This window comes from Leptosomus discolor, chromosome 9 (genome assembly GCF_034619465.1).
Source record: "Leptosomus discolor isolate bLepDis1 chromosome 9, bLepDis1.hap2, whole genome shotgun sequence".
Classification (NCBI taxonomy): domain Eukaryota; kingdom Metazoa; phylum Chordata; class Aves; order Leptosomiformes; family Leptosomidae; genus Leptosomus; species Leptosomus discolor.
This window is the reverse complement of record NC_141399.1, coordinates 16,637,539-16,664,791: the sequence shown is the minus strand read 5'-3', so window position 1 is coordinate 16,664,791 and position 27,253 is coordinate 16,637,539. Positions and strand designations below refer to the sequence as shown.

The following is a 27,253-nucleotide window of genomic DNA, read 5'->3' as shown; positions in this document are numbered from 1 at the left end:
TTTTTTGTTTTGGTTTTTTTTTTTTTTCTTTTTCATTTGGTCACAATTCTTGTCATGTATTTCTGGCTCCTTCCAGAGCAGGCTATGATCCAGGCAGCAGGAGTTTCAGCTACGGTTAGGGAGTGCCTAATTGCCCCAAGTCACCGCACTTGTAGCCAAGGCAAGAAAGTGCCAGATTGTCCCAACTCACTGTGCTTGTAACCAAGCGAAGAAAACAATGTTGGCTGGTTTTGACATCACGACATGGCCCAGGGGATCTGCATTTCCACAGGCTCTGAAGAAATAAATCTATAAATTTTAAAACTAACCAAGCAAGCACTCTTATATGTGGACTTCAGTGCATTCTGTCTGTCTTTGTATTTATGATTTGACTTAAACTGAGTTTGGGGACAGAAATGTCTTTAAATCTTTTTGTTTGCTTTTTGTCTTCAACTGTAATAGCTAGGTTTGCTTTGTTTGAGCTTTCCTTTCCAATCTGAGATGGAAGTATTTTTGTAATCTATAAAGGCATGTGAGTACTGGTGCTAATCTTGGCTGAGAAAGCAGTGGCTTACAAATAACAATGTTAAATATCTTATGTGAAAACTTCAATTTGGAATCTGTCATTTTTTTAAGAGTTATGTGTTTCATCGGGGGCTGGAATTACGGTTATGTTTCTGTACTAAACTTTAATAGAAGAATAACTTGCTTTCTGATAAGTTTACTGTAGAGAAATTGCCGATTTGTAACTATAATTTTTGAGAAGGGAAGCTATTGAAACACCAGTCTGTATAGTGAGAAGGAAGACAATCTTAGACACTGAACTTAGGTATTACAAAAATTAATTGCAAAACCAGCTCTGTAATTGAATACGTTGAGAGAGAAAAGCTTACTGTCATATCTTGGTGTGAACATACCTAGGGTACAGAGAGATTGTTGGATCTTACTCCTAATATTGGCTGGTGTGATGTGTGGCACTGCTTCTTGTCATGCAGCTGTGGCTGTGCAGACTTTCTGATGAGATTAGGTCAGCCATCTGCCCTACACGTGGCTATGTCTTCATGCCTAAAACACAGTCTCTGCAGGAAAATGCCTCAACATTTTCTCACGAAATTGGAAGAGCCTACTTTTCTTGCTCATTATTGACGTAACAGTCCGTCCAGCTCAGCATTGTCTATATGAGGGCTAGATACCATTACAACACATTGCACTGCTCCTATTTAAAGGGATATTTTAGAAAAGGGACACAGAGGGGTGTAAAAATGACCATCTTTCATGGGGCTGTCCTTGGGATTCTAGAAGCTTATTCTGTAAATTCAATGTGGTTGAGATTTCGAGGCAGGAAAGAAAGAAGTACAATATGGAAACACAAAAATTCAGAGATATATGGACTGCCTACTTGCTCTTGCACATTGGACTTCCACCATTCTTAAAACTAGACTAGCTCTAAATGGAGGAATGTTGAATCCAGGAGCAAGTTTATGGTTTGTTCCCAAGCATATTTATCTGTATAATAAAATATTAATTCCTTTATTCAAGTATATGCTGTTACCTTTTATGAGAAAACCATGAATATTTGCCAGAAACAAATATTAAGGACTAAAAAGTTGTGTACCGTTGTGTGTTCAGAAAGAGTGTTTGTGTGTTTTCCGCTTACTTTTTAAATGGCCCAAGTGAATAACTTCTGTGTTTTCTACTTAATAAGGAAAAAAAAACCAGCAATGATCTTCTGTCTCTGATTTCAGGTAGGTTACGCAAGACTACACAAAGGATTTACTTTTCTCTTTTTTTAAGTGGTGTGGTTATCCAGAACGTGACTTCTATATATGAAAACATGGCACTTACTGTATTGGTTAATTACAATGAGATTTTGAAACTTTTTTTCAGTCACGAAGGTCTGTCAGAAGATGTGAGAAAAACACCCATCAGTAGGAAACTAATTAGTAATTTTAACCAAAATTTTGATTCTCCACCATCACAATCCAATTTCTGTTAGAATTACTTTCATGGATCCCAGTTCCTTATGCTTGTTTTTTTTTACTTTGAAATTTTGATCCAAGTAATTGGCAATGATTCACTAACTTAGTGATAGTTACCCAGAAAAGCTTGTATAAGTTAAAATAAATGCATCTCTTTGTCAGGATAATTTTTTTTTTTTTCTTGATGTCGTAAGTGACTGATGAAGACAGTAGAATTTGCCTTGGTTTTGGGCTCTTTACAGAGTTCATGGTTTAAAGTCTTCACTGAAGCCTCATACATTGTTTGGTGCTTGGAGTTCCTTCCGCTAGGAAAGGGATATGGTATACTGTGAAATATAATTAGGAGCAAAGTTGTTACTTTTACTGTTGTTGTCTTTGGTTTTTAATATCACGACCTTAGAAATGTGAAATAGAACATTGTAAATAGACACAGGAAATAATTAATTGAAACATACCAGAATTATTTTCTTTGATCGGGAAAACATTTGGGAGTGAGGCTTCACAATAATCTGGCTTTTGCGGTGAAGCTGATTTAAAACACTTTAGTCTCTCAGTTGCCTGTTCCTGGTTTCACCATGACTTGGAACCACCTCTGTTGTGCCAATATGGTATTGATCCATTCTGTGAATTAGATGAAAACACTTTTTGGTTAAAAATAGCTTTCCCAAAAGGAGATTAATTTTTATTTCAGTAATTTTGTACGTAGCACAGCCCTACAAATAGTTGTTTGGTACAACTCAGAGGGTGAAAACCAGCAGCGAGTATGGTGTAGGACACAGTGACCAAGGAAATAAAGACTCAAAGGTTTTGACCACTTCACTAGGTCTTCTTTGCCAAAACTGTTTTGTCCTAAAATGGTAAACAAGAGTTTCAAAATATGTAAGGAAAAGTAATCTCAAATAAATTGACCAAATTTCTTACTTCTTTAGATAATTAATCGTTATTTAAAAATACTAGCTTTATGAATAAAAAGTTCTTTTAGATCTTTATTTTTGGTGCTGTTTCATAACTGGATGCTGTATCTGGTATGCCTGTTTTCTAGGGTTTGTAAGAGCTTCATAGGTGAACATTACTATTTTAAATGATTGGAGGAGACTTCTGGCTTCAAAAATATACATGCAGGATGTAGCTGTCTGATCAAAGGAAGGAAGTAGGCTCATGTAGTGAGAGTGTTGACTTTAGTGGAGCAATATGAAGCTATAAGAATTTATAGAGCCAGCCCAAGAATGATATAGGCCTACTTTAAAAGACATTTTTCTTAGAAACAAATCCCTCTTAATTATTGTATAAAATAAGTCACAAAAAAAGTTAAAATTGGTACAGTGAAGATACTCAGTTTGTTTAATATTACGAACACCATGCAGTTCTGTTGACTTTACTGGGACTAATTCGCTATAAAATTAACTTGTGAGTAAATTATTACAAGAGTGAAACTTAAAGGCTATTCCACTGAAAAAATTACTGGAGTGCTGAAGGCACTGACTTTGTTAGCCTGCTTCTAAGAATGCATTTTCTTTGGGAGGCTGGCGTTTTGTGTCAGATGATGGAGGAAAAAAAAGAAACAGGAAAGCAAGGTGAAAAGAAAGAAAAGTACTGGGTGGCAAAAAGTCAAGAAATTCAAGTTAGCATTTGAAACAAACAAGTGTGCAGTCTGGAAGGTGGAGAAAGGAAGGTAGATGGTGGAGGGAAAGCCTCAGGCTGCTCTAAATATCGGTTAGCTACACACTCCACAGAAAACAGACTACGTGCCTGTACTTATTTATGTAGCATTTCTGTTGTATTACAGTCCGTTCAGTCCATAGTGGTTGGGCTTACTGTGGCTGAGCTCTGATCTCAGCTGTGAAGCGCTTTCTCACTTTTGTATTCTAGGTTTTTGACAGCTGTTGCTGAGCTAAACCTATTTTTAGTCATTCACTTATTTAGGCCCCACCAGGCTAGCTTTTAATGTGATTTTATTTAATAAGGAAAAATGGTTCTACTGTGAAGTTCTGCCCAGTGGCTAGATATTGGATCACTTTCTGGACATATGAGTTCTGTTAATGTCTGTTGATCAGTTTGATCTCAGCTTTAAAATTGGGAAACTCTTTGGTATAGCAAAAGTAGTTATTCTGGGGTATTGGGCAAACTATTTGAAGCTTTTTTTTAAAAAAAAAAAAAATTTCTATTTAGAAAACAAATAGAAATAACAGGGTCAACTGAGATTTAAAAAATGCTTGAACGGGCATGACAATGACTGCAATGTGAGTAAAAATAGGATAGGAGAACAGTGTTGAACAGCTGAAAATTTGCATTTTCATGATGAGGTAGTATGTAGATACCACATGGTAGATACCTTAATGCATGTGGTTTTAATCACGCAACCCTTCTTCGTTAATGAGGATCAGAATAGGGTACCTAAATTGTTGCATACTGTAGCTCAAAGACAGACAAGTACTCAAGCTGACTCATAAGTTTTGTGGGAAGTAAGGTTTTGTGATGTAAATCATCATAATTCTGTTGCAGCTTGTGCCAGCTGCTAACTGATGAAGGAAGAATTATGTGTCTGAAATTAGAGTGAGAAGAGAAGCAAGTTTAACAACTTTCCCTGTTTCTCCTATATCCTTGTTCAATCAGTAGAAATGAGTCATCCTGAAGAACCGAATTGAAATGGCTCTAGTCAAGTGCAGTTTAACTGCAGATGCCTATGATTACAAAAGGCACATACATGTTTGGCAAATACAGGGTTACAGTGTTTTGCAAAAAGGAAGCCCCATAAATTGCAGATTAACAGTTTTGATAGCTAGATAAAATTAATTTTATTTTTAGGAGGCCTTGAATTAGTTGTTTTCTATCTTGTTGTGGAGACAGGAAATACTCTTCTTGGAAAGCTGAAGACTATTCGGAGTAGTTTGCATAACCTAACAATTATGATGGACTGTTTTAATAAAGCCAATAAATATTTACAAAATAGATTAAAGAAATCACTTCTATCTTACCTAACTTTCTTAGTTTATTTAACGTACTTCTTTACCCATAAAAGGAGTTGTAGAATTGGAAATTGTTATGAAGGACTCTTTTGCATTGGGACTTGCAGCTTGAGAGCCAGTCCCTTAAAGGAAGTGGATGAAGACCCAGGAGAGTGACATAGAATATGCACAGGATGACTCATATCAGCTTCTGTAGCACACCCAGAAACAGTGAGATGAGAACGTGCTGAAATGGTTAAAGTAAGAGCAATTGCCAACTGCTGACTTAAGTCTCCTGCACACATGAAATGGGCTTTGTAACTGAAGAAAATATGCCCCAGAGGCAAATACAAGTTTAAACATATGTGTAATCATCATGTCTTACAAAACTTGGTATGGATTCCATTTCCTCATCCTGGATGGGATCAAAAAAATCTTGATTTCTGCCTTAAGAAAGAAAAAAAAGCGTTCAGCTTGGATGCTGGCCTGAATCTGAATCCCACAAGATGGCAGGCTCGAGCCAAAATCCAGAAAGGCTGTTTCCTCAGCCCGGCAGAGGAACAAGCTCCTCTCGGTGTTCAACTCACTGATGTCCCTCTGGTTTCTGGTTGTTCTGCCCCCTTCCCACCGCGCCCTTTGCTTTGTTCTAGGGCTGCATAATGAGATATAAGCAGAGGTGAGAGTTATTGGTTGCTTGTTTCAAAAGCCATCTTCCTGGGCTAAGGCTGCAGCTTCTAGGTAATATTTAGTGTTGGTTTGTTGTGGTGTTTTTTTTTTTTTTTTAGGGTCTTTTTCTTCTTTTTTGGTGAAAGAAGATCCTCCCTAGATTCCTGGATAAAACTGTTATCTGCATTTTGTACACGTGATTATATTGTCTCTAGGTCATGCTTGAAATAATTTCTGTTGGTATTACAGCTCTTGAGATGCTTGCTATGTGTTTGGTTATGACTACTGTATTCTGTGTTTTCACTGTTACGTGTTTGTGGTTGTTGGTTTTTGGTGTGTGTTTTTTGTTGGTTTTTTTTTTTTTTGTTATAGCTGTTAGCGTAGGGAGGTTAGAACAAACATTTCTGAAAAACCTAATGGGTTCCAATTCAATGTCAAGAAGGTTTTGTCCAAGTAAAAGGTAACACCATCTTTAGGCTGCCTTCAATATTATTTTGTGTGTTAGTGAACAGGTTAGTGAAGTGGCTTTTGTACTCTGATGTACAAGTAAATGGAATGTTCACAAAGAGTGTATAGAGAGAGTGAAATAGACTTAAACATTCTTCAGCTCTTTAAAAACTACAATCTGTAATTTTTAGTTACTTTGATGTAGGAAAGGGGTGTAAAAATCTGTCAGTCTGCCTTCTTTTCTCCCTGATGGGGCGTATTGGTGAAATCTAGAAAACATATTTAATGAAAATTTATGTCACTTTGGACTTTCTGTGGCAGTCATTCTCTTTGCTGGAACAGGAATCACTGGAACTGAGGAGCTCAATCTTTATAGCTTTATCTAAAGAACCAGACTTTCTCATTTTGGCATGTTAAGGTGTTTGTTTGTTTTTTTTTTTTTTTTTTTTCCCCTCTGTGGATGAGAGATGTGCATGCTGACAGGGTGATAAATAGCACCGGCAGGTGATTCGCTTGGATCACCAATGTAAATAACTAATATACTGTGGAAGGAGGCCTCAGCATCCCTAACTCATGTTTTAGGTCATTTGCAAGTTGAATTTATGATTATAGCAGATGAGAACTTCTCCTTCAATGCAATTGTGCAAACATAGAATAAATGGTTTCACATAGTTTAGAACAACAATGAAATTTGTCATCTTAGTAGTTTTTTTGATGCTGTAGAACCTCATCTTATTCAGATATACTGCATCTTGCCACATTTTCGTTTCCTTCTCTGTTACTTTATGAAAAAATACAAAAATTGCAGAAATAGTAAAAATTTCTGGTTGCAAAATATGAAGCATATTAACAAGCAAAGCAAAGGGAAATATTTCCTTCCCCCTTCATAGTGTATTCCAATAATTATAGGGTCATAGAATCATTCAGGTTGGAAAAGACCTTTGAGATGGTCAAGTCCAACCATCAACCTTATTCTACCAAGTGCACCCGTAAACCCTATCTCCAAGCCCATCTAAACGACCTTTAAACACATTAAGGGATGGTGACTCAACCACCTCCCTGGGCAGCCTATTCCAATGCCTGACAACACTTTCAGTAAAAAATTTTTCCCAATATCAAGCCTAAACCTACCCTGGTGCAGCTTGAGTCCGTTCCCTCTTGTGGCGATAGCAAATTAACAGTGATGAGAGAGTTGTAGTGTTTTTAGTTTGTCTTAATTCCCTTAATTTCCAGTTCTCTACCAAAAATGTTTAACTTTGGTTAAATTAAATATACAATGATGTGATACTTAAATAATAAACAATAAGCATTTAGTATATACAGAAAATCTTACATGTTGTAGAAGAGCTTTTAACTGTCTGAGTTGGTGGGTTACTCATCAATATCTTCCAAAATCATCCCCCAAACCCCTGCCATTAAAGCTGCCTTAGCACATCACTGTGCGTATTGATGCACATATTATGCATTTTGTAGGAAAAGTGCTATTATTTAAAGATTTCCCTCAGATGGGTTTGATCTTTAAATACTGTATACAGTATTCTGACATGTAAGCAGATAAGCCTTTTGTACAAGCTAACAGAGGAACAAGGCAAGGTTTTCGTATTTCTGTTTAGAGAGGCTGCAGTATATGACATTAAACAGATGATACTGGTAGTACTTACAGAAGATTTCATCAAATACATGTGAAGTTGACTGTTCTTTCTGGAGTATGCCTCTACTGCTAATTAGCCCGTTCTCCATTAACTGCTATCAATACTTCAGGAGCAATTAGCCCTCCAGGGACCCTTACTCATTGTGGGCAGCTGCTTACCACTTACTGCAGTTTTCTGCCAGTGTGTTTCAAAACACACCATTTCTGTGATAATTAAAATTTTCCAGGCCTTTGTAGCAATTATGGGTCCTGCAGGCTTCATTATAGCTATATTAGTACTCTCATATTTTTGACCATGGAGATTTTCTGTTGCTTCTTTAACTGGGGCAGAAAAAGTTGTCCCCAAAGGCAAAAGTTGATACTTGATTTAAATCTAGTTGCCACAATCTCTTCAGTCTTGTGGTGGGTTTTTGTTTTGGTTTGTATTATCTGTAGCTAGGAATCAGTTTAATACTTTTTGGTTTTGTTTATGTGCAATATTTATTTGATGAGTTCTTACAAAATCTTCTCTGCTCAGTTAACATGGGTTTACATTCCTCCCTCGGCCACTACCTCTCGCTGTTCAGTAGAGGCAACCAAATTCAATGGAGTGTACTGGGTTTTGTTGTATTCCACTGTGGGTGGAGTATGTTTTACTTTTAGGCTGATTTAGAAAAAGCAAAAACTCTTAACTTAAACCCACTAAACAACTTAAAAGTTAAACAAACAAAAAAAGCCCTCAATGTAAACTGCAGTAAAATACGTAGTTAAATACATATAAAATGTAGAATATTGTGAATGTCTGCTAACTGCTTTGAAACATCTTGATTCTCTGAGTGTGTGCCTATATAGAGTCTGTCTGAGTTTTTTGGGTGGGTTTTTTTGGTTTCTTTGTTTGTTTTAATGTAAAAAGACAATCCCAATGATCCACCATCGCCAGCCATCTGTTTCCTGTATGCTTACCGGCTTCTCTTGTCCTTGTTCATCATTCCTTTTCATTAAGACTCCATTATCTGTTCTTGTAAACAGTCTGTTATTATTTTATATACTTGTTCAACATGTAGTACAGTTGAGCTTCTGGTTAATAACCTAATACTAAGAGTAAGACACTTAGACTTCCCCCCCCCCCCCCCCCCCCCCAAATAGTAAGTGAATATATATTTTTAGTTAATTCTCTGACTGTAGAAGGAGCTGGTGATAAAGCTTTCAAGGGAAACAAACGTTTCTATGGGAACATTTAAACATTGTAGTATTTGGAAAGAAAACATTGGAAACAAAAGGCTGATTTTTTTTTTTTTTTTTCCTTGGTCCTTCCTTTTGGCACTGGGAGAGGGGTAGGCTGGGGAATATGTGAATTGGCTAAATTAACTGCGTTTGCCTGTGGGCCCTGAAAATTTCTATAGATGAGTGTTGTAAGAGACCATGAGTTGAGTATGTGTCTTTCAAGCTGAATACATTTGGTCACCTGCAAATCTCTTGGATAGGAAATATAGCTTCTGTAGTAAGGGCTTCATTACATTGCCTTAAAACTGCACGAGGAGCTTCCCTGTATTTTCATTTCCTTATATGTAGACTTGTTTCTTCTGATATGGAAAAGAAAACCTGGGCTAATAGTAGTAGCTCATATTAGGGTTGTTATGAACAGAAACTCAATAAAAATACATGATTAAAACAAGAGCACTGCAAAGTATTGAAAAATACCTGCAAATGTTTCAGAATATCCACTTACATTTGTTAGCGTTAAGAATGCATGTTTTTATTTTTTTCCCTGACTTTGAACTTCCATATCATTGTAGGATGCATAAATTAAAATTCAGAATAATTAACCTGATCTGGTGGCAGGAATGTAAGTATTCTGTAGATAACCCCTGCTGTACTGTCATCTTCTCTGCCATTTTTCATACTCGGTGGTGAATGCCAGAAGCCAACTGTATTTTACTAGCTGTCCAGTTATGTCTTCACTTAAAAAATTGATTCCAAACCTGTATTTTAATTCAATTACTACTATGCTTCTGAGTGTGGAGAAGGTTTTGTTTCAAAGTCTCTCATTTATCGCAGCAAATTACACAAAGAAGGAGGAGCTCTCAATTTTTCTTTCTTGGTGTCTCCCCCACCCCACTCTGTAGAGAACAATAAGATGAAGATGGCTTTATTTTTAAAGCTATATAATGTGTTTCTGTTCCGCAACTTGAAATGCAAGTTGTATATGACCAGATAGCTTTTTTTTTTTAATTGCACTCAAATTGTAAAAAATTGAGGTATCTCTAATATACTGTTAGAACGATTTTGTTGCTGCAATTTCATTAAGCCTATAGCCAATTTAGAGGCTACTCTGTGTTGAAAAGTGAAAAACTCCTGCACTTCTTTTAAAGAGTGCTGTATGATATTTTTCACATCTCGCTCTCAAGGATACGGCATTAAGCCAGTCAGTCAAGGAAGAAACCCACTCTTATTAAATGCGACTAGTTATAGAGGATTGTAACTTTCAGAATACTGTTTCATTGGGAGAATGAACATCCAAAACTTTCTATTATATTGCTTGTTACTACAGCAGAACTTGGAAGATCTGGCAAGTGGTAACTGGACCTGCTTAGACATGTTTCCCTCATTCTCTTACCTGTTATTTGTCTGACTTAAAGCAGTAAGAGAAGTCCCAGTAAGTCAACTACAAATCAATAGGCAATTTGTATCGAGAAGCAGACAGGGAAAGTGATGATATGCCTTTATTGTGCCTTTGTATATAGCATCCTTTCTGTCCCAACCATCAAATTTTTGTAAGGTTTTATTTTTTTCTTCCCCCGAATATCCTCCTTTTTCTGAACTGACAACTGACCTAAGGAACTCTTTCATCTTTCTCCCCTGTGCTGTGTTGACATGGAGGCTCTCCATGACAAAACAGAAAATAGCAGGAAATGTCCACCAATCTTGATACAAATGAAGAAGGAAACAGGAAGAAGAATTAGGATTTAGGAAGCTAAATTAGTTTATCATTAAACATTGACATTTATTTGCTAATCTACTGGTTTATTATGCCTGAAATAACAGAATGATAATAAACCCTTCCAACTCTTGCCCTCTAGTCTGTCAGAACATGATCTAGTGAAACGTCCATGGTGATCCATTTAATCAACGGCGATGTCAGTTTTATAGCATCTTCCTGATCGATTCTTGTAGGAGATAGTTATCTAAAATTTGTGTGGCATCATATGGTTAATCCAGATGTTAAATAATAGCTCCTTTTCATAGCCTTTGTATTCAGTGATTAAAAATAAATTTCCCTCCTTAATGTTTCTTATTTAATCTGCAGCTCATCTGGCATAAGCCAATGTTTGCCTGGTCACGTATTCTGTAATAGATGGATTCATAATTGATTCTTTTGCATTTCGTCTCCGCAGATGTTTGAAATGAATCATTAACTCTTCCTCATTCTGATTTGTATTTCGTTCTATTTGGAGCATGTTTTAAATATCTATATAATGTTTTTGTATTCACCATTTACAGCTTGATTTTAAAAAAATAAGAATTATGAATCACAGGGAGAGGGGAATTTAAAGGGAAGGTTCTCATGTACTACAATGGATTGGCTGCTTAACACCTGTCCATTTACAATCTTTTTATTTTCTGTTTACTGGAGTAGGAGAGTTGTGAGGAAATTGAATTTCTTTTGTTATCACTTTATCCTGTTATCAGGATTTTGTACATAAACAAAAGAGTAGACAGGAATTTACAGAAAGATCACAGAGCACAGTGACAGAAAGGCAACTGCATTACAGGGTTTATATTTTGCGCAACAGGGGGCTGTATTTACCAACCGTATGTGAATAGATGTTTATTGTTTTGGTTTGTTTTTCTGTGAGGACTCTGAGTGACTACACATGATATTTAATTTAAAAAATGTGTAATGTTGTAATGCCATTTAAGGCTTAGCCAAAATTCTCTCACTGGTGTTTGTCCTTTGTTTTGGAAGGCTTAATGTTACAATACTTGGTTTCATGGTAGTTTTTTAGTATCCATATCAAGGTATTGGAAAGGTAAATTATTCTAGCACCTGAACCATTTCATCTTTTCCTCTTGGGAGGTTATTCCTTTCTGGTTTTGCTTATAGATTGTATGTGTGCTGTGCATGTAAGACTGGACTTTTTTGACCAGCAGGGTTCTTGGGGACTCTGTGTGCTTTGCATAGTTTTCTCCTGTCAACCTGAAGGAGCTCTCTTGTACAGCTCCTAAATAGCCTGTTTACAAAAAGACAACTGTGAAATGTCCCCTTACACTGTACCCTGCAGTTTACAAAAGCTGTATACAGTAACTTTGTGCTCATAAACAGAACAATGGTTTCTTATATTCCTCTGTTAATGAGGCAACTTCATGCGACTGAAGCAGCTGTCCCTGCCTCCCTGAGGAATGTCCACGAATGTTCATTCTGTTTGTTTTTCTAATAAACAGTACAGATGGGACTGTTTTGCCCTTGCCTCAAGCCTTTCAGCAGTTGAGTCCCACCTACAGAAACACATAATTGTCACAGAGCACAGGTAGGAAGATTGACAAAGGACTCTAGAACTGGCAAAAACTTGTTTTGGATTCTGAACCTCTGGTGTCCTTATTTAAAGTAAGTGGTTTTGTGTTAAGTTTCGTCGAAGATCTTGAGTATTATTTCCTTGCCCATTTCAACTCAAGCTGTTTTAATCAATGATCCAAATAATATTTTTTGCCCAGCAAGGAATCTGTGACTACCTCTTTTGCCAAGGTATTGGTAGGCCCAGGAACTGTCTCATCCATTGTCAGATCGCAGTTGATTTAGGATTTTGCATCTAAATGAATGGATGAGGATGGTTACTAGTCTGCTGAAACAACAAGCTTTGTTTCCCCTGAGGAATCTGCTAATCCCTATTGTCAGCCTAATCTAGCAGTTTAGAAATTGCTCAGGTAAACAAAACTTTGGTGCCACAGAGCAAAATTTGGGATCTGTATGGATGCCTGTTGTCTTGCTTTCTTACAAACTTCATGAAGTGGAAATTTTAACAAAGCGCATGAATTTCCTTGTTTGCCCGTGTTAACTTTGTGGGAAAAAAAGCTCCGTTATTCGATGTACCTGTATTTGAAAGTCAAATATCTAGAATTTTAGATTCTTTACACAATTTCTTGTACGCTTTGAGGTTTCTGTAAGAATGGAAAGGCTTTTGTATGAAGCTGTTGTAAAGGCGTTACAACACCCATTTTTTGTTATGGTTGTGTTTTTTGTTACTGTCCATTAGACATTGTAATGTGGTGTGCAAAGATTTACACTCATGATATTGGAGTGTGCTTACAATAAATGTCTTCTAATTTAATGCCTTAATATCACTCTAGTAATCAGTTAAATCTTGACTGCACTATAGGGCAAATTTTTATTTGCTGAGGCTTCTGCTCACAGCAGAACTCGCTCATTACAAGTGTACTGCAACTCTTTACATTCTACTAGAGCAAAGATGTAACTGTTTTGATCAGGTTTCCATTTAAAGACCACTTAAAAATACTGTAGTGTTTCTTTCCTGCATTTTCTTTTCACAGTGCAGTCGAGTTTAGACTTACCATCTTAAAGCTCTTTGTTTACATATGGGACAGTGTTAATGTATATTTCTTTGTGGTTTAGGTTAAACATTAAATATTTTTCATTTGCTAGTAACTTCAAATATTTTTTTTCTTGATAACAGGTACCTGATCTGATGAACTTTGGGAAAATCATTTTACTTTTTTTTTTTTTCCTGAGTAAGGTGGTTGATTTATTATGATAATTTAAAGAACAACAGACTTTTTTTTTCCCCCTTTCCATAGATTTGCTTGAAGAAAAAACTTATGACACATTTTGAATTTAAAAAACCAACCAAACCAAGGCGCCCAACTTTTGTCTTTCACAGTAGGACAGAAGGGGGGAATGGGAGCTGGACGTTCTGAAACCATTTACTTTGCCTTTCAAGGTACCTAGAAAAGTCAGATTTGCAGAAAGATGTGTGTGTGTGGTTTAAAGAAAGCCTAGTTTCCTCAGGAAATGGCATATGACTGCGCTCTCTGTCTCTTGCCAGGAACTTTTCAACCCATTGCCCAGTTTTGTTTTTAAAAAGAGATAAAAATATCAGAGCCCCTAAACTCAAGTTTTAACATAATTTTGTATTAGTGGAGGTGAGAGACCCCAATTAGTACTACCATTGTGGGGAAGGCTGCCAGAGCGTAGCCATTTTATGTTCTTTTGGCAGGAGCCTACCAGCAGATGTGTTGCTCTAAACTAACCACAGCCTTTTCATGACGAGGGTGTCACAGAAGTAATGAGACACGGAGAGTGTGCTGGGGTGTGGGACGAAACAGGGCCTGCTTCCACAGGAAACCAGTCTTCATCAGCTCTGCCCCTTGCAGTCTGTTTGAGTGAGTGTGTGGGGCTGAGAGGTGCTGTCTGCTTGCAACAAGATGATGCCTCTGCTGTTATCATGTGTGCTCAGTGCTACGTCTCTGTTCTTTACATTCTGGTTGAGATCATGAGGTCACATGCTGTGCATAGGATGTGGCTGCTGCTTCACTTAATTCTGGTGCCACCTTACTCGCTTTGGAATGAGAAAGCAGCTTCTTATCATTAATCTTTACCTTCAACAAAGAGCCCATATTGGAGCTTCAGACTTGCAAGGCTGAGCTCTATATGTTCTTTATTACTATGCCACTTCTCCCAAGAAATTGACTCATCACATCACTGCATACCTATTCTTTTTCAGTTTGCAGTTGTCAAGGTTGGGAGATCTGCCTGTAGAGCTATTAGACAAATAATGCTGTCAATGAATCTTGCAGCATTGTTAGATTGTTAATTAATGCACAAGACCCCACTTTAGTTGGAGGTGGGGAGAGTATTGGATCAAGTGAACTCTTTTCATACCAGGTTTTCATAGAATCATAAAACATCATTTTTTATACATTTGGAAATGAAAAGTGCTGTAGTGAAAGCAAGGTGCTATTTTATTAATCAAGAGATGTAGTATAAGTGATTGGAAAAAATCTAACAGCCTGGCTTCAGAAACATATTTCACATATTCAGAAGAAGTAGGACCATTTACCTCAAGTTCCTGTCGCTGATGGCTACCAACAGTAGTTCTGGTATCAGTGACCATAAAGGAAATGGTACATTGTTTTGCATCATCATTGATCAAATCAACATCTCTTTGGCTTCTCCCCTTGTGGTTTATGACACTCTTACTTCAGCTGCTGTAGTGAGTAGGAATACTGTCCTTGTATTCTGGTGCTTTCTGTATTCAGACTGAAAAAGCCTGTTCTCTTGGGTTTGTAATTAGCAAGCTTTTCAGATTTTATAATGAAATACTGCAGTGTATGTCTGCTTCCTAAACCTAATTAATATACCTCCTTGAAACCCAAATACATTAGCTATCAGCAAGGGTAAGAGCAAAGATAAACATGCCCTAATTTAAAGGGATGACATTAAGAAAGGTTTAGAGGAAACCTAATAGTGGTGAATGTCTTGGAAAAAACCCCCAAAACCTGATGAAAATACAGAATGAAACAGTGTGCAATTGTGCGACTGCTAACATTCAGTAGTGTAACAAAGGACAGTAATGAGTCTAAAACTAGTAGTTTCTGCATGTCAGAGTGAAAATTCTACCATATATTATGAAGTTGTTGCAAAGCATGGAGTATTTTCTTGGTGGGGAAGATACTGTACTAGCTTACATGATAAGAATATGTCAATATGTGCAAGGGCAAATAGGCCAAAAATGTTTATTTCCTTGAAAGCAAATAATCTCTGGCAAATGTATGTTTGCAGGTTTTTCTGAAATGAGTTTCTGAAGCAAACTGTATTATTCCTTATGATTTCATAAATAACTGTGGAAAAACTTTAAAGTTTCATATACAGCTATATTTATTTTATAGGACCTTCTGACAGTCTTTTCAGTAGGTAATGTCAGTTCTGTATTAGCTTTTTTTTTTTTAAAATGTGCTTGGATAGGAAGGTTTTGGTATGTATGGCACAAACACTGTAGAAGTACATGGATTTTTGTTCATGTTTTTTGGAAGAGCAAGGTGCAGCAGTGTGATCTTAGCAATATTGCTAATATTAAAATAATTATTTGGGCTCTTAATTTTTTTTCCTGTAGCAAAAATAATTTTAAAAATAATGTAAAGAAGCACTGGGTACTTATTAGCAGTAATTTTCCCTTGATGGTCTGTACAAGTGATGTTTCTTACAAGATTTTTCTGCTTGTAGCTTTCATACATGGCTGCTTTTTGACCTTTAAGCACTTTCATAGTAATTATTTTGGGAGGCGTCTTAAAACAGGTAATCTGGAGTCGTAGGCCTGAAATTTTGGTTTGACTTTGACTTCTGCCTATAACAGCGTACATCAATACGTTTGAAACAGATAATGCGAATGCAAACTATGAGGCAAACAAGATAACAGGTAATTATTGCACTTGCTGCCCTGATATTGTAGTTCAGGGAGAGACTGCAGAAGGAAGGCAGCTAAATACTTGTATTAATTAAGGTCATTGATAACAAACCTCATAAAGAAAGAAAGAAGGATAAAGGCCGTCCTGCTTGGGCAGACAATCTTACCTTGAAAGAGACGAGAAAATTTCCTCCATTGGCAGATTGACCCATCACTGGTCTGCTTTGCAGCAAAATCTCGTTTCCTGTGTGATCCACTGGTCTCACATAACATGTTAATGCCTGGTTTTGCAGGAATTTTATTAATTCAGAAGGAAAAAAAAAAGGTTGGGGGGGATGTGTGGTGTATTAATCCATATAAATAAGAGGTGTTTTTTGTGTATATGTGTGTATATATATATATTTCTAAAAAAAATGGCTCCGTATCTCTCCTACCCATAAATGCACTTTTTAGTGGATGTACTTTGACCCAGGACAAAATGAGAAATATGTGCATTCAGAGTCATCACTGGTATAATGTTATTTATTTAATTATAGGATTCTGTACTTGTAACAAAGTTCTTTGATAAAAGTTTTCTGTATGCTCTTGTAAATTGGTCTTGGGCTGAAATTACTATAATGCAGTTAGTGTATTTATATTGAAGAGACTAGAAAGCATAACTTGTTGCTGGCAGAAATTGAGATAAGCGAACATTTTCTGTCCTGAGTTGATATTTTAAATGGAGCTTTAATGGAATGATAGTTTCAACAGGTTTTACTCCCTTGCATTTGGGAGTTTCTATAGTAATTACTATGGCAACACTGATGCAGAAAATGTTCCCACTAGAACCCAGCTGTGAATAATAACTAACAACTGAAAACATTTTGCTTTTGCATCTCAGGTTAAATATCCCTTTAGAAATGACAGAAATAGTGTAAGTGTGGGGTTTTTTTACTTACTTAATAGGAAGTCATTCTACTACATAAAAATCCAGATATTGTGAAAGGAGTGTTTCATTTCAGAGTACGTATGCCCTTTGAATATATTGCTCAAGTATCATCCTTCAGACCAATGAAGAGTGTTAGAACCATTAGGTGTGAAATTTGGCACTGGCTTCAAATTTTTCATGTTGTAGAAACAAATACATAGTACAAAATCTTCTGCTCAGAAATTATAACTTAGCTTTTATTAACAGTATTATTTGTTATGTAAACGGATTTACAAAATTCTTGATAATAAAACTGTCTTGATAGCCTTCTGACCTCACTGTGCAATGAAGATTGAGATCACAAAAGTCACATGGTAGAGGTCAGTATTTGTTGATTTCAGTGTCTGTTTATAAATTGCCTTCAAAAACTCTTCTGATTTTTGCAGAAATAAATTTGTCAGTGTTTGTATTAAACAGAGTATCCTGATGTCAGAGGATGCAATATTTATTGAAACTGTTGTTAAATCTAGCTCTGCTTCTATGTGTAAACTGGCCTTTGTGCGTATAGCTGCCTGGTTTATATTTATTTCACTGTCATTCAGAACAAAGGGGAAAGCAGTCCGGTGTTTATGATGTGAATAAACTTTTAAACTTGAAAGCATTTTAGGGCTTGATTTAGTAGCTTTACTGTCGTGGAGTAAGACAAAATGCTTATGGAGTTCAGGGGATTTATGGCCACGATAAAAAGTCCTATTGAGGACAAGGGAAACTAAAGTAATCCATATTAAAAGCACACTGCTAATTCTTTTCAAGATCTAAAAAAAAAAAAAGTTAAACCTGAATAAGAAAATTATGAAGATGACTTTGTTAAATATGAGGAGAAAGAAGTTTTCTAAGCCCAGGGGACTGATAGTTGCTCTTACGGTTATTTATGCTACTTTAATAGGAATTAACTGTGCAGGTGGAAATGAAGATGAAATGGAGATGGAATCACTATTTCTTTTATTTGGATTCCTGCAATATGCTAATAATGCAAGTGCAAGTCTTACAAGTGAAAATGTCTTTGTAAAAATCTAGAAGTTGCATAGTTTTATCTTGATGACTTGTATGTATATATCACATATTGCTTTAAACTTTGATTCAGGGCTTCCTGTTCATTTTGGTGCACATAACATAACTGAGTTAAAAAAATTAAATCTACTGGCAGCTTATTAAAGAAAACTGGTTGTATTTGGTACATAACTACTAAAAATGTTTGCTTGTCTAGCAGATGTTTCAACTGTGAGTATTTTAAATATTTTGTTAAGCATAGTTGTGTTTATTGTACCTATTGATCTTCGTAATCTAAGGAACTGGAAGTGTTCTCTCCAGGTTTCATATTCCCCTGAAAGAAAAAGGTTGTGGTACTTTAAACTTCTAGATAAGAAGCTCTAGGAGCAGGGAAAGGTTGTCTGAAAAAGTTGAAGCTTTTCCCTCAGACTTGATATAAATATTGGAACTCATTCCTGTGAAAGGTTTTGTTAGTGAGAAGTTGATGAATTCCAGACTTTTTTTCGCTTCTTAATACTTGGTTCTTTATTTGACTGACAATGCTTAAAATGTGGGAGAAGTTCTCTTGTCCATGTTTAGTTATGCCGTAGTGAAATAGTTGCTTGTGTCCTGAGCAGTCACAGTATGCTGCAGAATTTAACTTCTGGTGAGTTTTTTATGTCCAAGTTATTGAACTGTATTGTGACAAAGTAGCTAAATGGAATTTGACGTGCCAGCCTGCAATCCTTTAGGCATAGCAGAGGGCAGAACTAGTGTAGACATGAAATTATGTGATATAATTGGGGGGGGATGTGGGGTGTGTGGTGGTTACTCCATGCTGAAGTTGTCATGGACATGATTTCATACACTTGGATAAGTTTAGTTTGTTAGCTCCTGTGGTGACAAGCCTGTTAGAAACTCAAGGTAAGTCGTTCTGGTCTGCCTGCATAGAAATTACAGGAGTGGTTCTTGTCACTCATTGTAAAACACTTCTTCATGCAAGAATAATCTCTCCCAATGAAATGGTATTCTGAAAGTTAGAGTCCTCTATAACTAGTTGCATTTAATAAGAGCAGGTTTCTTCATTGACTGGCTGGCTTAATGCCGTATCCTTGAGAGCGAGATTTGGAAAATACCATATAGCACTCTTAAAGAAGTGCAGTTTTTCACTTTTCAACACAGAGTAGCCTCTAAATTGGCTATAGGCTTAATGACATAACAATCCTCTGACATTTTTGTTACAAACCTATATTTTTGGCCTTTTCAGTTGAAATACAAGCTATAATGCAGAAAAAGTTAAAAGTTGCAAATGAAGGGATAAGGAAATAGCAGTACAGGAGTTTTAAAATCATTAATTGGTTTGACTTGCCCCCAAATGTTACTTGTTTTAAATTGTGTTGCCCTCTTTATTCAGTCCTTCTGGTCTTTCTATGTGCCTGCTAGTGAACCAGTGAATATTGTTAGTATTTTGCCTGGATGCTTACTTTTTCTGGTGCAGTCATGATGGGGGCCTATTAAGTGTTACCATTAGATTTTTAAATTTTTTTTCCCCTGTGGATCAGAGATCTTATCTGGATGTCTGACTATAGGGTGGAGATGAGCAAACTTTTTTTTAATGAGGAGTTGTTCTCTTTGTAAAGAATTCAGCATGTATCTGTGATACAGCACTGGGATGAGGTAATGACTAAAAATTAACAAACATGTTATTGCTATTTCTTCTTCCCAGTATTATAGAAACACTACAGGAATAATTTTAGGCTGTGCATTCAAAGTGAGCCAGTGAATAATCTTTCTAAACTTAGCTTTTGCAATATTCATGAAGTGGTGATATTTTGTTATAGAAACATAATACAGGACTCTCTTGTCATCCTCCCTAGCATTAGTACAGCTTTGTTGAACAGCAGAAAAGCCTGCCTTTTGTTGGCTAGTAGCCAGGGCTTTCTGTTTCAGTTGTGAACAGAGTTCACATAGGTTAAGGGGGGTGCTTTTATAGTGATGTATATTAGGTGTAATTTATTGCATTAAGCTGCAGTAGTTACAGATGAAGAAATAAATTAGGCTTAAAGCTTTAAATCAAGCCTGTATTTCTTCAGAAGATGAAATGTTACATCATTAGGAATCTCTGATTTTTAGATCCAAATGTAGAACTTGGTCTTCAGATATTTTTTTTTCCTCTTTCATAAAATGGGTATGAATTTTCACAGGAAATTAATCAAATACAGAAATAAAAAGTGCATTTTGTAGCTTCTTTGGATTTTATTAGTGGTGGGATATTTTACAGTGCTGTGCTGTATAAACAAACGTTCTGAAGAAAGCATGGGAAAAGAGTAGGTGTGGAACAGCTCACTGGTACACGGACCTGCTTCAGTGATGCAGGCTTTCATCTATGTGTATCTAGATTCACAAAGGCTGTTTTTCTTTCTTAATACATTTATGACACATAATTCATGATAGTAGGACAATAAAAGATTATGTTAGTATGCAGAAAGTCAGCCTGGCTGGTAAAAATCAGTCATCTGTTTTTTCTTTGGTGGATATTTTTGTTTCTCTTAAGGTAGTAAGTGTTCAGTCTTGCTCATCTAAGTGGTCTTCCCACCCCACGTTACCTGTCAGTAGATGCTATGGGAGCTTGAAGAGCTTTTATCTGCAGGATCAGACCTTGGTAAATCAAACATACATGCAATCTTTATGAGGTGCTTTGCCTTTAGGAAGAAGGCTGTATCAAGTACACTCTCCGTATGAACTTGAAACTTCTGAGCCAAATTCCACTGTATTAGATTTGGTGTTTTTCCTTCTGGAAAATAAATGAAATTTTCCATAATCTCCTTTTAGTGCCAAAATGCAGGCGCCTAGTATAGAAGTGAAATAGTATTTGAGATTTCAAGTGGAGGAGTCAGTGTTTTTTTATTAAGTAGATCAAATCATGGGTTTTTTCTGCTTTTAAATCATTACTAAAGGTACATTAATTTATTATTATCTGTAATTTAAAACATCTAAGAGAATCAGCATTGTTCAAGACTATTGTTCAAAGCTAAAATGTTGTTGCATATCTCAGACTTCACCAGGTAAACCACTCTGACATTTTTTGTGTGTGTAATTTAGTATCACAAATATCCCAGCATGTTAAAATAAGTGTACTTTTATGAACGGTATATTAGTGTACACTTTTGATAGGTTGAGCAAATGACATTACAAAGAACAGTTCTGAACAGTAAGTAATATTTATTATTTAACAGTATCTTCATAAAATATTCACAGCTGTAGTAACAACCTTTATTTTTGCAGATTAAAAATACTTTTTATTTAGCACAGCTCATCTCTAAGTGGTTTGAGCTTTGCTTTTATTATCTGAGTGAGTAGTCATGTAGATCTGTGAAATGTGCTTTTATCTTCAAACAGATGTAGCAGCTGAGTATTTTAAACAAAACACACACGGCTTGGATATTCATATCTAAAGAAAAATACTGTGGTCAGTGATACTGTGTGCAGAAAGACTGTAGGATCAGATGAAGATGTAAAAGTTATGTGTGCTTAATAAACTGTGATAAATCATTCATTTATCTCATCATCATGCTTCAAGACAGACAACACACTTTTTTTTTAGTAAATGTAACAAACTTTAAAACATTCAGTGCATGTTTTAGTCTTTAAATTCTTTTATATACTTTTACTTATTGATTGTCATTATGTAACTAACCTACAGCACAGTACTGGTTGCATGAAAAACTCCATTGATATAGTCCCCCTTTTCCACCTCTACAAGTGGTTTTCTTTTGTAAAGCTTTGCTTTTTGATGGGCAGTGTGTAATACAGCCTTGTGTTAGAAGGAGCACAGGGGGTTGGTTTATTGTAATTAACTTAACAAACTATATAAATTAAATCATGGGTACTAGAAGTTCTAGAAGTTCTATTTGTGCTAATTTTTAAGGACTGCTTTTAGGACTTTAAGTGATTCTCATGAAACAAAATTCAGACCTTCCAAACTTCCTTGCTTCATGTCAAAATAGCTGACCCGAGATAGCTGCTTTAATGCAAAAACTCCACAAGAAGCATGCTTTTACCTAAGTTTAAATCTTAGCCTATCATTCATGGATCACAGAATCTGGGACCTTACAAATCTTGAGCTGATAATTCCCTATGTGCTTAATTCAGTGACCACTTACTCTCCAGGCTACAAAATAGTGGTAGAAGCACCATGGTTAAAGATAGAGCCACTGCTCAGAGGATACTACCAGTGTCAAAAGTTCCTGCAGTAATTGGTGTTTTGTTCAGTAAAATTCCAAATTATCCTTATTGAACAGCAGGATCACTAGGAAACTATCAGGCAAGCAAGTATAGTTCAGTCATTTTTTGGTAAACGTTTCAAGGGATCTAAGATAAGTTTGAGCTACTAAGATGTGAAGTTGCTGTTTCCAGTGCTTATTTTGGCAGGACTGGAGCTTAAAGATCAAATGGAAGATTAACAGTTAAAACTTCTACTAAATAGGAGGAGGCGGAATTTGACACTCAGACAGACATGACTGAAGGTTGAGTATCTTTACGGGCTGCTGTTCCAAGTGAAAGTCCTCTGCTTGCACTCTTCTCAGACTGGATGGACTTGGTTTCATGCTTTTATTTCCAAGATAAACTTTCCATAGCAATCTCCAAACCAAGCTCAGCTGACAGGTTTGATGACCCTCTCCCTCCCACAGTCTGAGGAGTACCTATATAGTCCCACCTTCTAGTCTTTCATTCTTAAAACTGCAGTGCTGGGGAGGAAATCTTGGTGACTTTTAGCTAAATGAAAAAAGATTCATCTGTAAGAAAGGTCAAGTATTATAAATTACAGCTTTGAGATGACTGTTGGAAGTAGTTGTAGGCAGGAATTCCTCTCTTTCCCTCACTTATTATGTACTTCCTTTTCTCAGCCATGATCTAGTCTGTGAGCATATATTTGATGTATTTCAGGAGTGTTAGTCACAGTGCATGTAGTTATAGGAACCATCCCTGTCTCGTTCTTGACATCTGAAAAGGTCTTACTATAGTATCTGAGTAATTTAGACTTACATGCCTGTAAAAGTCAGACCAGCTCATCACTGTTAATGCCTATTAATTTGTGTCCTCTTTCCATCTTTAAGCTAATGTTTTATTTTATTCTGTTTGCTACCTACTTATGGCGGTGATGACTTTTGTTATTGGTCCGATCAGTAAATTATTTTATTTACAAACCAAGTAGGTCTAATACACCTGTTGCTATAGTATCCCTCCTATCAAAGTGTAACATTTATTGGTTATTTCAAATATAGAATTCTTTGATAGTTTTGTAGCTTTATGTTTTTGTATTTATAATATTGAATAGTAATTTAGTATTTAAATACTTTTATAATACAGACAGGCTGTTGCTTAATTAGCTTATATACTGCTGCAATTCAGAAAAGATTTATCTAGTAAACAGCATGTTCAGAAGTAACAGTAGTAGTATCCTGTAGAAAAAAGAGCAAGACATTAATTTAAAAAGTATTTGAAAAAAATCTGCAATACTCTTAATTCTTTTTCAGTACAGTTCTCACTGATGTTGGCTTTTGGGAAGACCAAGAGATCAAAATAACTTTAAGATAGTGAAGGACCAGACTTCAGTTTTTGGTAGAACTGTATTTTGTTACTTGAGGTGCAGTTGAGAACCAGAATTTGTATTTACTTCATTTCGATTTAGGGGTGTGTTCAGCTGAAAAATGCTCATTCAGAATGGTGGTCATAAACAGTTTATGAATGTTTAGCCTAGATCGTTTTGAGTTATGGGAACAGTGAGATTTCTAAAACAGTCTTTCAGTAAGATAGTAGGAGAGTACTTTTGCACTTTTAGTATCTTGGTAAGTTTGAGATGGGCTGTACGAAATGGTTGCTTGTTAATGGGAGATTAGACCTGTGTTCCAAACTTGAACCGTGAATACCCCTACAGAATAGAAAATATGGAAGTAATAGCCAGGCCAGATGCATAAAAGTGGAAGTTTTTGAAGAAATTATTTAAGTGTATTGGGTTTGCGTGGCAATGTTTTGGTAGCAGGGCGGCTACAGGAGTGGCTTCTGTGAGAAGCTGCTAGAAGCTTCCCCGATGTTCAGTAGACCCAATGCGAGCCAGCTCCAAGATGGACCTGCTGCTGGCCAAGGCCGAGTCATTTGGCGACAGTGGTAGCGCCTCTGTGATAACATATTTAAGAAGGGGGTGGCAGGAAAGAGACCTACGCAATTGCAGCCGGAGCAGGGAGTGAGAATGAGAGCAACAACTATGCAGACACTAAGGTCAGTGAAGAAGGAAATTCCCCTGCAGCCCATGGTGAAGACCATGGTGAGGCAGGCTGTCCCCCTTACGGAGATTAATGGTGGAGCAGATATCCATGTGCAGCCCATGGAGCACCCCATGCTGGAGCACGTGGATGCCCAAAGAAGACTGTGACCCTGTGGGAAGCCTGTGCTGGAGCAGGCTCCTGGCAGGACCTGTGGACCCATGGAGAGAGAGGAGCATATGCTGGAGCAGGTTTGCTGGCAGAAATTGTGACCCTATGGGGAATGCACAGTGGAGCATTTAATGAAGAACTGTAGCCCATGGGAAGGACTCACGTTGGAGAATTTTGTGGAGAACTGTCTCCTGTGGAAGGGACCCATGCTGGAGCAGGGGAAGAGTGTGAGGAGTCTTTCCCCCTGAGGAGGAAGGAGCAGCAGAAACAACATGTGATGAACTGGCCTCAACCCCCATTCCCGTCCCCCTGCTCCACTCGGAGAGGTGGTAGAGAAAATTGGGAGTAAAGTTAAGCCCAGGAAGAAGGTGTGTGTGTGGGGAAGTGTTTTTAAGACTTGGTTTTATTTCTCATTACCCTACACTGATTTGATTGATAATAAATTAAATTAACTTCCCAAAGTTGAGTCTGTTTTGCCCATGATGGTAACTGGTGAATGTTCTCTCCCTGTCCTTACCTTGACCCACGAGCCTTTTGTTGTATTTTCTCTCCCCTGTCCGTTTGAGGAGGGAGAGTGATAGAGTGGCTTTGGTGGGCACCTGGTGTGCAGCCAGGGTCAACCCACCACATTAAGGTAGGGTGGTAAATAAGTGTAATGCTTCAGCCTGATTTCCGCTCATTAGAAGAGCGCTGCACACACTGATTGAACAATTTGCAAAGAATTTTGTTACACCGTGTATCAGAGCAGGCCAGTAAGTTGTGGAGGAACACAATGACTTCGATATGTTTCACTACCTCTTTAATTAACTTCTTTTGGAAAACTGGTTTGTTTCATTAGGCTGCTGCATTTAAGACTCTTTTTAATAACACTACAATAGTATTGAAAAGAAAAGAGTTGTCATACCATTGTGAATAGTAGAGAGGTTCTTTCTCACCAAAATGAAGTCAGGGTCTTGACAGATAAGGTAAGGAAGGAGGATACCTTATTGTGAAAACTGGCAAAATGTAAATGTAGATTTAATATTATCTTCTCTCTATAAAGACTGACTGTTGTTGTGTAGTCTGGGATGCGTTCAGTAAATGGGAAAGTTCCAGAGTGATGATAACAAATGGTTAGTCATCAGTCTTCTAGTGGATGGCCTTCAGTTTAGTGTAGATGTTGTTTATGACAGGGTTCGTAGTTCTTGTTACAGAGTGATTGTGGGGAGAGATAATTTTTAATAAAGTCTTCATTTCTGTTGTAACTGTTGACTAAACTATCATAAATCCTGCTATATTGAAACGTCTTTTGTTTCCCCTATCTTCGGCTTAATTAAAATAGAACTAGTGCAATTCATAACAAACTGGGAAAATAAATGCATGAACTGTGGAAATATAAGTTTAAACATGAGATTTTTTTTTTTTTTTTTTAAAGTGCCTAAGGAGCACAACTCTGTATAGAAAGCTCATAGTACTTTTTGGAAAATCTGACTGGTTCTAGTGTGAGATAATCTGTGAATAAAAAAGGTGTGAAACACTGTTAGGACCCTTGATAATCTGTGTAACTTGCTCTTGTTAATCACATTTTTCTCTTTTCATAATGCAGTTAGAGTTCCAGTGAGGCTTTGGGGTTAGAAATTCAGTTTCATAATATTTTAACTTGGAAAGCTGTAGTAGTAGGATTTATTAGTGGGACAGTCTTTAACGCTGAAGTCTGTCATGTGTGCTGCCTTGTGCTTTTTAATGACTTTATCAGTGTGCTTCAAGTATTGATATTCTTTCTGGTTGGCTGGCTGGTAGAGTGAAAACCAGATTTGCATCTCAACCTTTGATGTTACAAAAATGACTCAATTGTCATGATTATATGTTGGAATCTAAAAATGTCGAGAGATCATGACTCTATGATTTATTTTAATGCACATAATAAGAAAAATGGCTGAACAAATATTTTTTACACAAAAATAGAGAAGATGGAAAAAAGACAGAGAGAACTATTGCTATCGTGACTCTACAGAAAAAAAAACTGGGGCATGGTGTGTTGGAGTCCTTCGGGAACTATAAGCTGCAGGAATGATTCCCAGATCTTTCATTTCTTAGTCTTCAACTAAGAAACTTCAACTGCAGTGCTTCAACTGCGAAACGTCTGTCCTGTTACTGTTGGACAGTGAGGTTTGACAGGCAGCCATTTAATTTGCTATTTTTTAACCAAGTTTTTGTATTCCTGTTATTATTTGTGATGGCTTTTGTAAAATCTTTGTAATTGCATGATTGGAGTTGCAATGTGCTCAGCCCTTAGGCCCCGCTGACAGACTTGTTTGTTGGTCAACTTCAACAGGTCAGTCAAGCTTTGATCTGACTTCATGCATAAAATCTCAGCAATGTTTGCCTACCTTTGTGACGTAATTCAACATGTTTCTGGTGAAATGCACTCATTAAGAGTGGAGAGTGTTATAGTGACTTTTCAGAAATAATTGTACAGCGATAATTACAGGGTAGGAGAAAGGTTTTGGAAGGAGTAAAAACAGGAGTCAGCTTCTAGTTTTTAGTGTCGCACAAAGGTACAGCTAGCTTGTTTTACAATGATGCTTCGCATAGCGTCACTGTTAGGATTAAAGGCTCTTTAGTGTCCCCATCTAGTAGACCTGGCAGGCTGCACCGTCTTGCATCACATGACATAATTGCAGCTTCATAGACCCACACCGTTCAGGTCAGAGTTGTCTCTGCTTGTTGAAAATCAGTAGGAGTAATAAAGTTGTCAGACATCAAGTCAGTGTGCCTCTGAAGGCTTGTAAAGCTGCCATGTCCCTTAGTTCTCAATCTGAATTAAAACATTTAACTAAA

The 27,253-nt window shown here is 36.8% G+C and overlaps 1 protein-coding gene across 1 annotated transcript in view; it reads left to right on the top strand.

Annotated features, from left to right (window-relative positions):
• ARHGEF3 (Rho guanine nucleotide exchange factor 3) overlaps positions 1–27,253 on the top strand; it is a 126,670-nt gene that overhangs the window by 5,413 nt on the left and 94,004 nt on the right. The gene's annotated exons all lie outside the window — the stretch shown is intronic.